This window comes from Salmo salar, chromosome ssa06 (genome assembly GCF_905237065.1).
Source record: "Salmo salar chromosome ssa06, Ssal_v3.1, whole genome shotgun sequence".
Lineage (NCBI taxonomy): Eukaryota > Metazoa > Chordata > Actinopteri > Salmoniformes > Salmonidae > Salmo > Salmo salar.
The window spans coordinates 91,338,910-91,356,602 of NC_059447.1; the positions used below are offsets into that span (position 1 = coordinate 91,338,910).

The 17,693-nt window shown below is 41.6% G+C and overlaps 1 protein-coding gene and 1 long non-coding RNA gene across 3 annotated transcripts in view; both read left to right on the plus strand.

Moving 5' to 3' along the window:
- The window catches only part of LOC106594046 (low density lipoprotein receptor adapter protein 1), a 131,726-nt gene that overhangs the window by 82,608 nt on the left and 31,425 nt on the right, over positions 1 to 17,693 (plus strand). The window lies entirely within an intron of this gene.
- On the plus strand, positions 2,418 to 4,249 carry LOC106608332 (uncharacterized). The gene is made up of 3 exons (XR_006770379.1): positions 2,418 to 2,652; positions 3,694 to 3,756; positions 3,860 to 4,249. It is a non-coding gene; the product is annotated as an uncharacterized lncRNA (long non-coding RNA).

Consider the following 17,693-nt stretch of genomic DNA (forward strand, 5'->3'; position numbering starts at 1 on the left):
ATTATCAGTGGTCTTGAATGTCTTCCATTTCCTAATAATTGCTCCCACAGTTGATTTCTTCAAACCAAGCTGCTTACCTATTGCAGATTCAGTCTTCCCAGCCTGGTGCAGGTCTCCAATTTTGTTTCTGGTGTCCTTTGACAGCTCTTTGGTCTTGGCCAAAGTGGAGTTTGGAGTGTGACTGTTTGAGGTTGTGGACAGGTGTCTTTTATACTGATAACAAGTTCAAACAGGTGCCATTAATACAGGTAACGAGTTGAAGACAGAGGAGCCTCTTAAAGAAGAAGTTACAGGTCTGTGAGAGCCAGAAATCTTGCTTGTTTGTAGGTGACCAAATACTTATTTTCCACCATCATTTGCAAATAAATTCATAAAAAATCCTACAATGTGATTTTCTGGATTTTTTTTCTCATTTTGTCTGTCATAGTTGACGTGTACCTATGATGAAAATTACAGGCCTCTCTCATCTTTTTAAGTTGGAGAACTTGCACAATTGGTGGCTGACTAAATACTTTTTTCCCCCACTGTATAAGGGGAAGGGGACAGGGATACTGGAGTGATGGAGGTAGATATGTATAGGGGTAAGGTGACTATATACAGGGTCAGTTACAGTACCATATTAACAATGTGCAGGGATACTGGAGTGATGGAGGTAGATATGTATAGGGGTAAGGTGACTATATACAGGGTCAGTTCCAGTACCATATTAACAATGTGCAGGGATACTGGAGTGATGGAGGTAGATATGTATAGGGGTAAGGTGACTATATACAGGGTCAGTTCCAGTACCATATTAACAATGTGCAGGGATACTGGAGTGATGGAGGTAGATATGTATAGGGGGAAGGGGACAGGGATACTGGAGTGATGGAGGTAGATATGTATAGGAGACGGGGATACTGGAGTGATGGAGGTAGATATGTATAGGGGGAAGGGGACAGGGATACTGGAGTGATGGAGGTAGATATGTATAGGGGGAAGGTGACTATATACAGGGTCAGTTCCAGTACCATATTAACAATGTGCAGGGATACTGGAGTGATGGAGGTAGATATGTATAGGGGGAAGGGGACAGGGATACTGGAGTGATGGAGGTAGATATGTATAGGGGGAAGGAGACAGGGATACTGGAGTGATGGAGGTAGATATGTATAGGGGAAGGAGACAGGGATACTGGAGTGATGGAGGTAGATATGTATAGGGGAAGGTGACAGGGATACTGGAGTGATGGAGGTAGATATGTATAGGGGGAAGGGGACAGGGATACTGGAGTGATGGAGGTAGATATGTATAGGGGTAAGGTGACTATATACAGGGTCAGTTACAGTGCCATATTAACAATGTGCAGGGATACTGGAGTGATGGAGGTAGATATGTATAGGGGAAGGGGACAGGGATACTGGAGTGATGGAGGTAGATATGTATAGGGGAAGGTGACTATATACAGGGTCAGTTCCAGTACCATATTAACAATGTGCAGGGATACTGGAGTGATGGAGGTAGATATGTATAGGGGAAGGGGACAGGGATACTGGAGTGATGGAGGTAGATATGTATAGGGGGAAGGAGACAGGGATACTGGAGTGATGGAGGTAGATATGTATAGGGGGAAGGAGACAGGGATACTGGAGTGATGGAGGTAGATATGTATAGGGGGAAGGTGACAGGGATACTGGAGTGATGGAGGTAGATATGTATAGGGGGAAGGAGACAGGGATACTGGAGTGATGGAGGTAGATGCAGTGAGCTCCAAAAGTATTGGGACAGTGACACATTTCTTGTTGTTTTGGCTCTGTAGTCCAGCACTTTCGATTTGAAATGATACAATAACTATGAGGTTAAAGTGCAGACTGTCAGCTTTGAGGGTATTTGCATCCATATTGGGTGAACCGTTTAGAAATTACAGCACTTTTTTATACATAGTCCCCCCATTTCAGGGGACCAAAAATATTGGGGCAAATTCACTTATAGGTGGATTTAACAGACCTGGGCAGAAAATAGTTGTATTTTGTAATTTATTTGAAAATACCAACTTTTAATATACTCAAGGTAGTCTTATATATATATATATATATATATATATATTTATATATTTATTTATTTATTTATTTATATATATATATATATATATATATATATATATATTTGATATTCAAATGTACCATTACAGAAATCTGGGTGCACTGAACACACATCACTATTTCACAGGAGAGACATTTGAACGTAAAAAAAATACGTTTTTCATCAAAATGCGTTTTTAGGCAGAAATGCCTTCTTGAACATGTGAACTTTCATGTGCCTTAATAACAAACTTATATGTAATCTGTAAATATACACATAAAATCTGAAATCACTAAACTGGTTGAGATAATGAGGGGGTTGGGACATTCACTCAATGCTTCTGTGTCGAATGGAACATTCTGCTCTTTGCTACCGTGGATATTTGAACCATCCATTGTATTTACTAATATTTTCATCATGGACAACATGCAAAGTGTAGGTAGCTACAGCTTTCAATACCAGTGTTGCTGGTATTATCAAAGCTGTTTTCAGTGGCTAAAGCAGTTTGGGGTGGTTGGAAGCCGAGTGCGAAGAATTATTTTGAAAGGTGTTTCAGTCTGCCTTCTGTGAGTCATCATAATCCATACAACGGTAAGAGTCTACAGTTAAAATGCCAAGATATCTACATGTACATACGTTATTGTCTCAACTGTAAATGTCAAAAAGTAATTTTCATTGCTATCTATATAGCTAGCTAGACAGTTATAGCTTGCTTCATTACGCAACATTTACATTACATTTTAGTCATTTAGCAGACGCTCTTATCCAGAGCGACTTACAGTAGTGAATACATACATTTCATTTTATGCATTTTATTTCTTTTTTTGTACTGGCCCCCCGTGGGAATCGAACCCACAACCCTGGCATTGCAAACACCATGCTGGCGTTGCAAACACCATGCTCTACCAACTGAGCCACAGGGAAGGCCAGATGGCTCGTTGCGGGACGAAGCAACGTTAAGACAGCTAGTTGAGCTGGCCAGTTGCATTCTGCTGTTGATGTTGATTGCTGATGTGCTAAGCCAGTGTTTCCCAACCAGGGGTACTAGGACCACAGGGAGTACGTGAGAAAGCTCATGAGACCATAGGGTTACTGGTAAAATGCACATGAGGGGGGTACTTCAGCGGTACTCCGGGCAGATCAAAATGTAGTTGGTGGTGCATTAACCGAAAAAGGTTGGAAACCACTGTGCTAAATCATGCATGAGTTGTTTATCTTTTTCATGTTTGTCATGTTTAACTAGCTAGCTAACGCTACTGAGAATAGTCACTGTGGTGCGAATGCTAATCAAACCCCATTTTATGTTATAGGGATACATGCTAATTGTGAAATGATAGCTAGCTAGCTAGCTAGCTCGCTATTGGATTATAGATTTCAAGGTCATTTTTTTGCATGTTCCAACTAGCTGGCTAGCTAGATGAATACCATTTACATTCAGCCAGCTGGTAATTATGAAGCTAAATGTTTGCCAAATCTAGCTAATTATCTTGTGTCTGCATTGCCATTGTTGGGCTGAAAGCAGGTTAAGTGTGTACTTGGCATTTTAGTACAGCTCTAGCATTCAACAGGCAATAACAAGCTATATGACATGAATTCATGTTTTAACCTATTCTCCTGGAATTTGACTTTCAGCATAAACCTGCTCTCTGTCACCAGTACAAGGAGATGATCGAGGGTGAACAAGCAACACTTCAGGTATTTTGTCTTTTGTACTTTGAGCTTATTGGTTGAACTTGGGAGTCAATTAATGTTATTGCTGGTTTGTAAGGTTTTAATAGACTGTTTTACTCCTTAACAGCTTTAATTGTCTGAAGCCTGGTGTTGTTGTGGCCAAGGAGCTTTCATTAATATGGAACCAGGTTTCAGCTGCTGTGCAATGTTGACGTCCTTCTTCCCAGAGAGGTGAAAACATCCCCCGGACTGGACACAACCTAGCAAACATATATATTTTTTTCAGAAGATCAGGACTTTTGCAATGAAAAGGCCATGGATGTTACATGTCCTGGTCCAAAGGTCAGGACAGAAATATGCTCTCAAGCTAGATTAATTTATTCATATCATAACCTGAACCAAAGTTACTCAAAGGATCTGATGACATAGGCCTCGGTCTAGAGAGTGTTTTTACCTTCATGTGTTTTAAGTGTTTCCTACTAGCATTTGAAGTTAATAAAGTATTTTATTGTTAAAATGTTTGCTTTGTTGGGTTTTTTTAAGCACTACCACATGGCTACAGTCACGTGTTCCAATGTGAATTTAAATCAAAGTTTATTTGTCACGTGCGCTGAATACAACAGGTGTAGACCTCAGTGAAATGCTGAATACAACAGGTGTAGACCTCAGTGAAATGCTGAATACAACAGGTGTAGACCTCAGTGAAATGCTGAATACAACAGGTGTAGACCTCAGTGAAATGCTGAATACAACAGGTGTAGACCTCAGTGAAATGCTGAATACAACAGGTGTAGACCTCAGTGAAATGCTGAATACAACAGGTGTAGACCTCAGTGAAATGCTGAATACAACAGGTGTAGACCTCAGTGAAATGCTGAATACAACAGGTGTAGACCTCAGTGAAATGCTGAATACAACAGGTGTAGACCTCAGTGAAATGCTTACTTACAGTCTCTAACCAATAGTGCAAAAAATATATATTAGGTGAACAATGGGTAAGTAAAGAAATAAAAACAACAGTAAAAAGACAGTGAAAAATAACAGTAGCGAGGCTATATACAGTAACGAGGCTACTGGTTAGTCAGACTGATTTGAGGTAGTATGTACATGTAGATATGGTTCAAGTGACTATGCATATATGATGAACAGAGAGTAGCAGTAGCGTAAAAGAGGGGGTGGTGGGTGGTGGGACACAATGCAGATAGCCCAGTTAGCCAATGTGCTGGAGCACTGGTTGGTCGGCCCAATTGAGGTAATATGTACATGAATGTATAGTTAAAGTGACTATGCATATAAGATAAACAGAGAGTAGCAGTAGCGTAAAAGAGGGGGTGGCGAGACACAATGCAGATAGACCCGCTCGTCACTTAAATAACCGGGCTAAGACTTTAGAGGGTGGTGTTCTAAACGAGCTGTAAACAAAGAACAGCTTTGTAGCTGTTCAATGTGAAAAGGTTATCTTTATTATACAACAATAATACTGTGAATGGTTTTACTGTGGTGAGATTAATATTCAGAGAATCCATTTTTTGGCAATTTGGTGAAAAGCATTCCTTTTCTAAATGATATGCTTCCAAAGGATTAATGTAGAGCAAGTGTGAAAATCACAACAAAATGGTTAAATGCCCTTTTTATTCTAAATGGGATTATAAGTGTATCCATTTTTTAAAGCGGCATTACTTCCCCATGTTTCCTCCAACTACAGTGATATTTGATTTAATAGGATCCTAATTAGCTGATGCTAATGGCGACAGCTGGTCTTACTGGGGTCTGACACACACAAAAAAAATAATACAAGGACTTGACAATTTACTTCCCTTTATGTAAATTGCCATTTTGAAGCTCCGAGTCTATACATCTTTCCAATGTAAAAACACCATTTCAGATGTTGGAAGATAAAACTGAAAAGATCTGGTGGGGTTACAAATACAGGTATCAGAAAAATAAACAATATTTGGAAGTATATTTGAGTAAATAGTATAACTTCTAAAAAGTTATACTTTTGACTCATCTGTCCAATGAACATTCTTCCAAGACTCTTGATGATTATGCAGGTGCTTTTTGGTAAAACTTGAGTCAACTTTTTGGATGAGATGAGACCTGTTATGTCTGGTGAAAACCAAACACTGCATTCCACAGTAAGAACCTCACACCAACGGTCAAGTATGGTGGTGGTAGTGTGATGGTTTGGGGATGCTTTGCTGCCTAATAGAAGGAAGCATGAATTCTGCTCTGTATCAGAGAGTTCTACAGGAGAATGTCAGGCCATCTGTCTGTAAGCTGAAGAACAGCTGGGCCATGCAGTAAGACAATGATCCAAAACACACAATCAAGTCTACATGAAAATGGTTACAAAAAGCAACAAATTGGAAGTTTTGTAATGGCCTAGACTTAAAATGAGCAGTATAAGTTAATGTTTGAACATCTTGGCCATGTTCTGTCATAATCTCAACCCGGCACAGCCTGAAGAGGACTGGCCACCCCTCAGAGCCTGGTTCCTCTGGTCTACCCAGTACAGCCAGTAGAGGACTGGCCACCCCTCAGAGCCTGGTTCCTCTGGTCTACCCAGTACAGCCTGAAGAGGACTGGCCACCCCTCAGAGCCTGGTTCCTCTAGGTTTCTTCCTAGGTTCCTGCCTTTCTAGGGAGTTTTTTTCCAAGCCACCGTGCTTCTACATCTGTATTGCTTGTTGTTTGGGGTTTTAGGCTGGGTTTCTGTATAGATAGCACTTTGATGTAAAAAGGGCTTTATAAATACATTTGATTTATTGATGCTTGAAAACCTGCAAATGTCACTGAGTTAAAGCAGTTCTGCATGTATGAGTGGACCAAAATTCCTCCACAGCGATGTGAGAGACTGAACAATTACAGGAAGTGTTTGGTTGGAGCCATTGCAGCTAAAGGTGGCACAACCAGTTACTGAGTAGAACGGGGCAATTACTTTTTCACACAGGGGAATTGGGAGTTGCATAACTTTGCTAATTAAATAAATAAAATATTAAATATAAATAAAATATAATTTTTGTGTTATTTGTAAACTCAGGTTCCCTTTATCTAATACGAACTTTTTGTTGAAGATCTGATAACATTCAGTGTTAAAAACATGCAAAAATAGAGAAAATCAAAAAGGGGGCAAATGCTTTTTCACAGCTCTGTATTTAACCCCTTATTTTTGTTACTAAACAGTCTCCATATACAGTGAGGGGAAAAAGGTATTTGATCCCCTGCTGATTTTGTACGTTTGCCCACTGACAAAGAAATGATCAGTCTATAATGTTAATGGTAGGTTTATTTGAACAGTGAGAGACAGAATAAAAACAAAAAAATCCAGAAAACGCATGTCAAAAATGTTATAAATTGATTTGCATTTTAATGAGGGAAATAAGTATTTGACCCCTCTGCAAAACATGACTTAGTACTTGGTGGCAAATCCCTTGTTGGCAATCACAGAGGTCAGACGTTTCTTGTAGTTGGCCACCAGGTTTGCAAACATCTCAGGAGGGATTTTGTCCCACTCCTCTTTGCAGATCTTCTCCAAGTCATTAAGGTTTCGAGGCTGACGTTTGGTAACTTGAACCTTCAGCTCCCTCCACAGATTTTCTATGGGATTAAGGTCTGGAGACTGGCTAGGCCACTCCAGGACCTTAATGTGCTTCTTCTTGAGCCACTCCTTTGTTGCCTTGGCCGTGTGTTTTGGGTCATTGTCATGCTGGAATACCCATCCACGACCCATTTTCAATGCCCTGGCTGAGGGAAGGAGGTTCTCACCCAAGATTTGACGGTACATGGCCCTGTCCATCGTCCCTTTGATGCGGTGAGGTTGTCCTGTCCCCTTAGCAGAAAAATACCCCCAAAGCATAATGTTTCCACCTCCATGTTTGACGGTGGGGATGGTGTTCTTGGGGTCATAGGCAGCATTCCTCCTCCTCCAAACACGGCAAGTTGAGTTGATGCCAAAGAGCTCCATTTTGGTCTCATCTGACCACAACACTTTCACCCAGTTGTCCTCTGAATCATTCAGATGTTCATTGGCAAACTTCAGACGGGCATGTATATGTGCTTTCTTGAGCAGGGGGACCTTGCGAGCGCTGCAGGATTTCAGTCCTTCATGGCGTAGTGTGTTACCAATTGTTTTCTTGGTGACTATGGTCCCAGCTGCCTTGAGATCATTGACAAGATCCTCCCGTGTAGTTCTGGGCTGATTCCTCACCGTTCTCATGATCTTTACAACTCCATGAGGTGAGATCTTGCATGGAGCCCCAGGCCGAGGGAGATTGACAGTTCTTTTGTGTTTCTTCCATTTGCGAATAATCGCACCAACTGTTGTCACCTTCTCACCAAGCTGCTTGGCGATGGTCTTGTAGCCCATTCCAGCCTTGTGTAGATCTACAATCTTGTTCCTGACATCCTTGGAGAGCTCTTTGGTCTTGGCCATGGTGGAGAGTTTGGAATCTGATTGATTGATTGCTTCTGTGGACAGGTGTCTTTTATACAGGTAACAAGCTGAGATTAGGAGCACTTCCTTTAAGAGTGTGGCACCACACTTTAAGAGTGGCACCACACTACCAGGTCTCTGACCTCCTCCCTGTAGGTTGACTCATCGCCATCCGTGATCAGGCCTACCACCGTTGTGTCGTCAGCAAACTTAATGATGGTGTTGTAGTCGTCATGCAATCATCGGTGAACAGGGAGTAAAGGAGGGGACTAAGCACACAACCCTGTGGGGCCCCCGTGTTGGGGGTCAGTGTGGCGGAGGTGATGTTGCCTACCCTCACCATCTGGGGTCGGCCCGTCAGAAAGTCCAGGATCCAGTTGCAGAGGGAGATGTTCAGTCCTCGGGTCCTGAGCTTGGTGATGAGCTTTGAGGGCACTCTGGTGTTGAACGCTGAGCTGTAGTCAATGAACAGCATTTTCATATAGGTATTCCTCTTAGCTAGGTGGGTGAGGGCAGTGTGCAGTGCAAATGAGATTGCGTCATCTATGGATCTGTTGGGGTGGTATGTAAATTGGACTAGGTCTGGGATGGTGGGAGTTAATGTGTTGCCAAAACCAGCCTCTCAAAGCACTTCCTGATTACAGCCTGGTAGTCAGTGTGGCATGAATCCTTAAGAGTTCTAGGGAACAGGAATGATGGTGGTAATTTTAAGTGGGAACTACAGACTGTGTCAAGGAGAGGTTGAAAATGTACCTGAATATGCCTGCCAGCATGTGTGTGTCTGCGTGCGTGCGTGCGTGCGTGTGTGTGTGTGTGTGTGTGTGTGTGTGTGTGTGTGTGTTTGGTCCAGGTTATTGTAATACAGACTAGGCTCTGATCCTCATATGGCCTCCTGGACTAGGATCAGTGGAATTGGGGCTGTCGCACAGGACAAGAGCATTGGGCAGAAACTGGTTGAATCAATGTTGTTTCCAAGTCATTTCAACCCCCCCCAAAAAATCTGTGACGATGTTGAATCAACGTGGAAAACTAAATCCATTTGCAAAAAAAGTAATCAACATAAGGGCATTTCGTTTTTTTTTACCTAAATCCAATGACATGCTGAATGTTTTTGTTGATTTCATGTTGAATTTACATTAGTTGACAACTCAACCAAGTGGAAATCAAAACTAGATGTTGAACTGAGGTCTGTTCCCAGTGGGGTGTGTGTGTGTGTGTGTGTGTGTGTGTGTGTGTGTGTGTGTGTGTTGGAAGGAGGGGGTTGATTGTGTTAGCATATCTTGTCTTATCCAAGTGTGTGTGCGTCTCTGTTAAGACGGATCAGCATGGGTAGCCTTCTTATCAGCTACCGCAGACCACGGGCCAGGGGAATCATCCTTCCCTTTCATCCTCCTCTCCCCTCCATCACCCCCTCTCCTCTATCTTCTCCTTGCCCCCTCCTTTTCCCTTCTCCTTCCCCTTTCTTCCTGTCCGAGGAGACTCTCTCTCTCTCTCTCTCTCTCTCTCTCTCTCTCTCTCTCTCTCTCTCTCTCTCTCTCTCTCTCTCTCTCTCTCTCTCTCTCTCTCTCTCTCTCTGTGTGTGTCTGACAACCAGTTCTCTCCATAGCCCAGTAATAATTGTCCTCTCCTGTGCCCATACTAGGGACGCCAAACGGATGGTGGTGGTGGGGGGTGCTGTGTGTGTGTGTTTCTTAATGAGTGTGTGTGCATTGAAAACCACCTCAGGCCAGACTTGAACGAATGCAAAACAAACACTGAGGCTGTGGATAGGAGGAGGGTGAGGAGAGGGGGTGGATGGGAGGAGGGTGAGGAGAGGGAGGGGTGGGAGGAGGGTGAGGAGAGGATGGGAGGAGGGTGAAGAGAGGATGGGAGGAGGGTGAGGAGAGGAGAGGATGAGAGGGGGTGGGTGGGAGGAGGGAGAGGATGGGAGGAGGGTGAGGAGAGGGGGGGGATGGGAGGGGGTGAGGAGAGGGAGGGGGGGTGAGGAGAGGATGGGAGGGGGGTGAAAGGAAACGTCCTCAGCTTTAACTATATACATCTTGGTTGGTGTTCTCGTATTCTATCCTCTCTCCTCACCATAGCTGTACATGCTGAAACAGATACAAGGCCTCATCGTTTAGTTGAGTCATGATGAAATGTGACAGTCTCCTGTTATTCATTATTGATGTTATTTTTTCATCAGTTCAGGCTAAAGCTAAAAGACTAAAAGCTTCTCTTCTCAGATATTCATGATCAGATCTAAAGTTGGAGCAGAAATCAACCCTCTTAAGGTTGAAATAAAAGCAGTAGATTATTCATATCAAACCAACACAGGTTTTTTTAAATGGATTGTTGTCTTTCAATGATCTAATTCGAGTGTTTTCCATTTCCTGGTCTTTGGCACCCAAGGAGAAACACACATTTTGAGTTTTTAGCACTAACACATTACAACTAATTAACTCATCCTCAATTGCCCGTATCCTCCAATTATATAGTTTGGGGCGGCAGGTAGCCAAGTGGTTAGAGCGTTGGGCCGGTAACCGAATCGTTAAAAACAATTGAACAGCACATTGGATAAAAAAAGAACTACAGTGGTTGTCACTCACCTATTAAAGCTTAATATTACACAAGCCATTTTACAAACATTTGATTTTCATGGTGAACCTGAACAATGTAAATAAAATGTAACGTGAGCACCAATCAGCATGTAGCCTACCTAGATGAGAGTTCTGTCTCCGGTTGTTGCTTTGCTTACCTTTTATTCTGGTAAAACAAAATGGTTGTCATTGGTTGTCATTCAACTAATAAAGCCAAGTAAGCCATTTTACAAACATTTGAATGCTGAAGGTGACATGCAAATGTGCCGGATCAGAAATAGGTCTACCTCTCATTGGTCAGTGCATGAAGCTACACACGTGTACAGTTTGACGAGGCCACTGATATTGCTTGTAGTTGTTCGGCATTGCAGAATGACTTGTACATCAATGACTGGCAACATAATTAGGCTACGTGCTTAGTTCAACACTGAAGGAGAGGACACAGTGGTCACAAAAGATGAGAGGTATTTTCAGGTAGAAAGAAAGTAATTTGAGCAAAAAAAATAGTGAACTGGCGATTCTTCATGTTTGAATCTATTTTCTGACCACATTTGAACTGTGGACCGATGCATATCGGTGAATGTTACATACCTACTTTGTTCCCATCAAGAGAATACTGTAAACTTGGAAAAGGGCATTTTGATTTGATTTGATTTTTTAGGATCCCCCATTAGCCGACGCCGATGGCGACAGCTAGTCTTACTGGGGTCTGACTCATAACCAAAAAGACATTACAGACAAAATACTTTACAATTTACATACAGGACCACTCAAAAGTATCACATTTCAGGAGAAGACCCAGATGCAGACAGTGTTTCGATTGTCTATCTGCTACTCTAGCAATGAAGCTTTTGGGCCACACTGGGTATTTTGAGGCTAAATCCAGTGTGGCCCAAAAGCTTCATTGCTAGAGTAGCAGATAGACAATCGAAATCCACAGAGAAAAAAACCCTGACGTGACAAAATGTCAGTTTTTCTGTCTCTGGGCCAAAAACTGGTTGAATCAACGCTGTTTCCATGTCATTTCAACCCCAACAATCTACAGTGTGTGATGACGTTGAATCAACATGGAAAGATTATTGGATTTGCAAAAAGTCATCAACGTAAGGGCATTTAGTATTTTTTTACACCCAACTTTGTGTGTATGTACTGACATGTATGTGTAATTGATAGATGCACACAGACACAAACTACATGTTAATGTTTTTAAATGTACACTACCAGTCAAAATTTTGGACACACCTCATTTTTCTTTCTTTTTAATATTTTCTACATTGTATAATAATAGTGAAGACATCAAAACTATGAAAAAACAGATATGGAATCATGTAGAAACCCCAAAAAGTGTTAAACAAATCAAAATATATTTTATATTCTTCAAAGTAGCCACCCTTTGTCTTGACAGCTTTGCACACTTGGTTACTACATGATTCCATATGTGTTATTTCATAGTTTTGATGTCTTCATTACTATTCCACAATGTAGAAAATAGTAAAAATAAAGAAAAACCCTGTGTTCTCTGTATGTTGCCAGTTTGTTTTGTTTGTCAAGCCTACCAGCGGTTTCCCCTTGCTCCTGTCTTTGCCTGCCGTTCTATACCTTTTCACACCAGCCTGGATTATTGACCTCTGCCTGCCCTTGACCTGTCGTTTTTCCTGCCCCCCTGTTCTAGTAATAAACGTTTGTTACTTCAAATCCCTTTACCAGTTGAATATCGACACAAATATCACTGTTTTGAATTACACTTTTTCTGAAATATCGAATTAAAATATGCAAATTATGAACTACCTCATGAAATATGCGCATATTTGCATATACTGGAAATCCATTTCTCTGAACACTGAATGAAGTCAGAAGTCTTAAAATGTTGATTTTAATTTTTCATCTTTGAATGCTAAAATGCATTTTCTTACACATTTTTATTAAGAAAATGTTTACTAGAATAAATGTTTGACAACATATCAACAATTCCATGTGGTGAATGCAGATGCTTCTGAAGCTGAGGAAAATGAGTTGGTGTGTGGGAGGAGTCTGACTTTGGGAAAATGGCAGTTAAAGAGAAGTTACACTGAATTTAGCCTACCATATCGCCAACTCCTATTCAGGCCCAATCACAATATCTTCAAAGTAAGTAACTTCATATATTCTAATTTGTAAATCATATATAGCGCAATCTTACCTGTCCAAAGTGGTAATTTAATGTGGTCCTTTGAAAGCAGTCTCACACACAGAGACAGAGAGAGACAGAGAGAGACAGAGAGAGACAGAGAGAGACAGACAGAGGGAGACAGACAGAGGGAGACAGACAGAGGGAGACAGACAGAGGGAGACAGACAGAGGGAGACAGACAGAGGGAGACAGACAGAGGGAGACAGACAGAGGGAGACAGACAGAGGGAGACAGACAGACAGAGACAGACAGACGGACAGACGGACAGACGGACAGACGGACAGAGACAGACAGACAGAGACAGACAGACAGAGACAGAGACAGACAGAGACAGACAGAGAGAGACAGACAGACAGAGAGAGACAGAGACAGACAGAGACAGACAGAGACAGACAGAGACAGACAGAGACAGACAGAGACAGACAGAGAGAGTGTGAGTCATGGCATGGCAGACAGAGAAGGCATCAGGGCATGACAGACAGAGATTACATAATACATGCGGACCGGTGTGGCTGTCTTCTCCACCAGGATCAGCGCTCTAAAGTGTATTCACTCCAATGGGTGGCCACAACAATAACAAAAAACCATTCTGATTATTTCACATTGTTGCTTCATTATAACAAACTCCTTTCCAGTTGACCTGGATTATATTGTATTACATTATTCAGATTCATGTGATCTAGACTCATGTATATGTACCTTATCTTCTTCTATTGCCTGTACGTCTACAGAGTGTCTGTCTGTCAATGTTTGGCAATCATTTCTATTCTGATGTAATATTAGGCCGTTATTACTATTAACCTTCCCTGCATTCATTAATTTGTCTGCATGTCTATTCTATATATTTGTATTTTTCACAGTGCGCAATGCGTCACTCAAATCTCTTTGAGAAAATGATCCTTCTTACTAAATCCTATGACTTGACAACATTCATAACGTAACATTTAAATGCCATGTTGTTTTGATAATCAAATAGTTTAGGCCTCATTAAAACTTAAAATAAACCATTCACAGAATGGTCTAATGAACGAAAGCCTGAATTAATGTAGGTTAATAATGAACTGATAATTAACTAAATTATCGAAAATAGGCCTACCTGCTTGCACTTTGTGTAGGCTGTATATCCATCTCCAACGTTGTTGTCCTTCCAAACATGGGGATTTAACTCGCGCAGCACCTGTTTCCACGATGGCGTTGTAGCCTATTCTCTTTATTTTTTATTTCTCCGGTTAGGCCTACGTTAGCGTGAGCTAGGCTATCCAGGGAAAGTAAACTTGGTGGACGTGTCGTATTCTCACGTGAGGACAAGCTATGCGTGAGGACAAATCAGAAGGTTTTAGAACCACACAAATAAGGGACAGTTCCGGTCTCCACACACTCTCAATGGGTTGCCGGGCACAGAATGGAATTCGCAACCCAATGCAACAAACTCCAGGGTTGAAAAAAAAAAAGTATATTATCTTGATTTAAAATGTTTTCCGACCGGCAACGTAATTGTTCAGAACCGTGAGCCGACCCACGGATTGAAAGAATGTTACATATTTTTGCGGCTAGCCCGCAGTGAAACTTGAATATCCGATCAGATTCAGGACTCAACACACACACACACACTCACACACTCACTCACTCACTCACTCACTCACTCACTCACTCACTCACTCACTCACTCACTCACTCACTCACTCACTCACTCACTCACTCACTCTTCATATGTGAAACGTGTTATAGGCCTAGCTAGTAACTCAAGTAAAGGTTATCTCACTTCTTGATTATATCCCAACTTGTTTCAACAGCATACATTTATTAAGGCCATTGCTTCCAACTTCTCCTCGCGTTCCACATTCAGGCCCTAAACAATAAGCCGAACCGATACTGCATAGAGGGTTATTATATGATATAGTTGGGGTGTCTTGGGTATTGCTATTTGGGTCACGGTGCGTGTCAGAGATACATCCAGCAACATTTATCCATCTGAGCGAGATCTGAGCGAGGGTTATTACATGCTTGTTGTTTGATAGAGGACTTAATGACTTGGTTAGCTTGTTAGGTCGGGTCCTTTTTGAAGTGGAGACACGCACGCACACACAAGGAGTCTTGTGTCCAAACACAGATCCATACCACACCATCTCCCAGCAGTCCAAGATAATTCAATATCCCCATCTCTCTCTCTCTCTCTCTCTGCCGCTCTCAAGCTTTTTCTCTCTCTGCCGCTCTCAAGCTTTCTCTCTGTGAAGTTTAATAGATTAGAAACCAAACACATAATTGGAAACAGGTACTTTGATGTGTGAGTTAAAAGCAATGGTGAATCCTTTTATAACTACACATCTATTGTTTTGATGTGGTTTGAGCAACAACAAAGGTATACACCACAAAACAAGCTAATTCATTATTCTTTGTTCAGGGTTGAACAAAAACTTGATATATTATTGCTCTTTATAATATAACAAAATAGAACCGTAAACAAATGAACTTATTTGCTTGTAAAAAAAAAGTGACTATCAAATTATGTCGAATAATGTCCAAATTAGTCCAGTAGTTTCTCTGTTGATCTTTTATATGGCTTACAGTTAGGGCAATTGGTTCAACTCTAATATCCATTATAGAACACACACACACACACACACACACACACACACACACACACACACTTCTGAACAATCTGGTGTGTGAAATGCTTCCTTGGCTCTATTCTTGTGATACACGGGACATCGCAGACCCTGTCAAATCTAAGTGTGTGTGTGTGTGTGTGTGTGTGTGTGTGTGTGTGTGTGTGTGTGTGTGTGTGTGTGTGTGTGTGTGTGTGTGTGTGTGTGTGTGTGTGTGTGTGTGTGTGTGTGTGTGTGTGTGTGTGTGTGTGTGTCAGTATAAAGGGTGTTGGAGAGAGATTCCTCCACAGTAGACAGTAATTGGGATTTTCAATTACATTCATGTGCAGGACAGAGCTAGCTGACTAGAACAGAACAGAGTAGAACAGAACAGAGTAGAACAGAACAGAGTAGAACAGAACAGAGTAGAACAGAACAGAGAACTAGCTAGAGTAGAACAGAACAGAGTAGAACAGAACAGAGTAGAACAGAACAGAGAACTAGCTAGAGTAGAACAGAACAGAGTAGAACAGAACAGAGTAGAACAGAACAGAGTAGAACAGAACAGAGAACTAGCTAGAGTAGAACAGAACAGAGTAGAACAGAACAGAGTAGAACAGAACAGAGTAGAACAGAACAGAGTAGAACAGAACAGAGAACTAGCTAGAGTAGAACAGAACAGAGTAGAACAGAACAGAGTAGAACAGAACAGAGTAGAACAGAGCTAACTAGCTGGAACTGAACTGAACAGAACTAACTAGCTGGAACAGAACTGAACTGAACAGAGCTAACTAGCTAGAACAGAACAGAGCTAACTTGCTAGAGTAGAACAGAGCTAACTAGCTGGAACAGAGCTAACTAGCTAGAGTAGAACAGAACAGAGCTAACTAGCTAGAGTAGAACAGAACAGAGCTAACTACCTAGCTAGAACAGAACGGAACAGAGCTAACTAACTAGAACAGAGCTAACTAGCAAGAACAACACAGAGTTAACTAGCTAGAACAGAATGGAACAGAACAGATCTAACTAGCTAGAACAGAGCAGAACAGAACACAGCTAACTAACTAGAAATAGAACATAGCTAACTAACTAGAAACAGAACATAGCTAACTATCTAGAACAGAATAGAGCTAACTAGCTAGAGTAGAACAGAAGAGAGCTAACTAACTACAACAAAACAGAGCTAACTAGCTAGAACAGAGCAAACTTGAACAGAATAGAGCTAACTAGCTAGAACAGAACGGAACAGAGCTAACTAGCTAGAACAGAACGGAACAGAGCTAACTAGCTAGAACAGAACAGAGCTAACTAGCTAGAACGGAACAGAGCTAACTAGCTAGAACGGAACAGAGCTAACTAGCTAAAACAGAACAGAGCTAACTAGCTAGAACGGAAAGAGCTAACTAGCTAGAACGGAACAGAGCTAACTAGCTAGAACGGAACAGAGCTAACTAGCTAGAACGGAACAGAGCTAACTAGCTAGAACAGAACAGAGCTAACTAGCTAGAGCCAGCCTCAGTAGGCAATCAACAGCCTCCGAAGTATCAGAGTACCATCAACTGACCTTTATCGCAACTGAATATGAATTCAAACACACTATCATACCACAACTAGAATATTGTTTTGCCTTTGTTCCAGTTTACCAGTTTGTATTGAAAATGAATGATAATTTATATGGTTCTTGTCTGGTTTGTCCAACCTGCACACAGCTTTGACTAAAGGGTTTATAATAAGCCAGAAGACTACGGAGAGATGGGGTTAAACACTGTACAGTGCTCTGCCTCTGATGTTCACTTAATATACATAGCTATTTTATATCCGTAGCCTGTGTGTGTGTGTTTGTGTTTGTGTGTATTTGTGTGCGTGCACGTGTGCATGTGTAACCTCCAACATTCAGCTTAAAGGCAGAAGCTTAAGAATTGCATCTCAAATGGCACCGTATTCCCTATATAGTGCACTTCTTTGGATCAAGACTCCTAGGCTGGTAGTGCACTACAAAAGGGAAATATGGTGCCATTTGGGATGACTGTTTAAATCAATACCATCTCCTGTAGCTTCCTTTAGCCTACTTAAAGATGACAGAGCTAATGCATTCACTGTGACTGCATCCTAAATGGCATCCTATTAGCTATATAGTGCCCATAGGGCTCTGGTCAAAAGTAGTGCACTATGTAGGGAAGAGGATGCCATTAAGGAC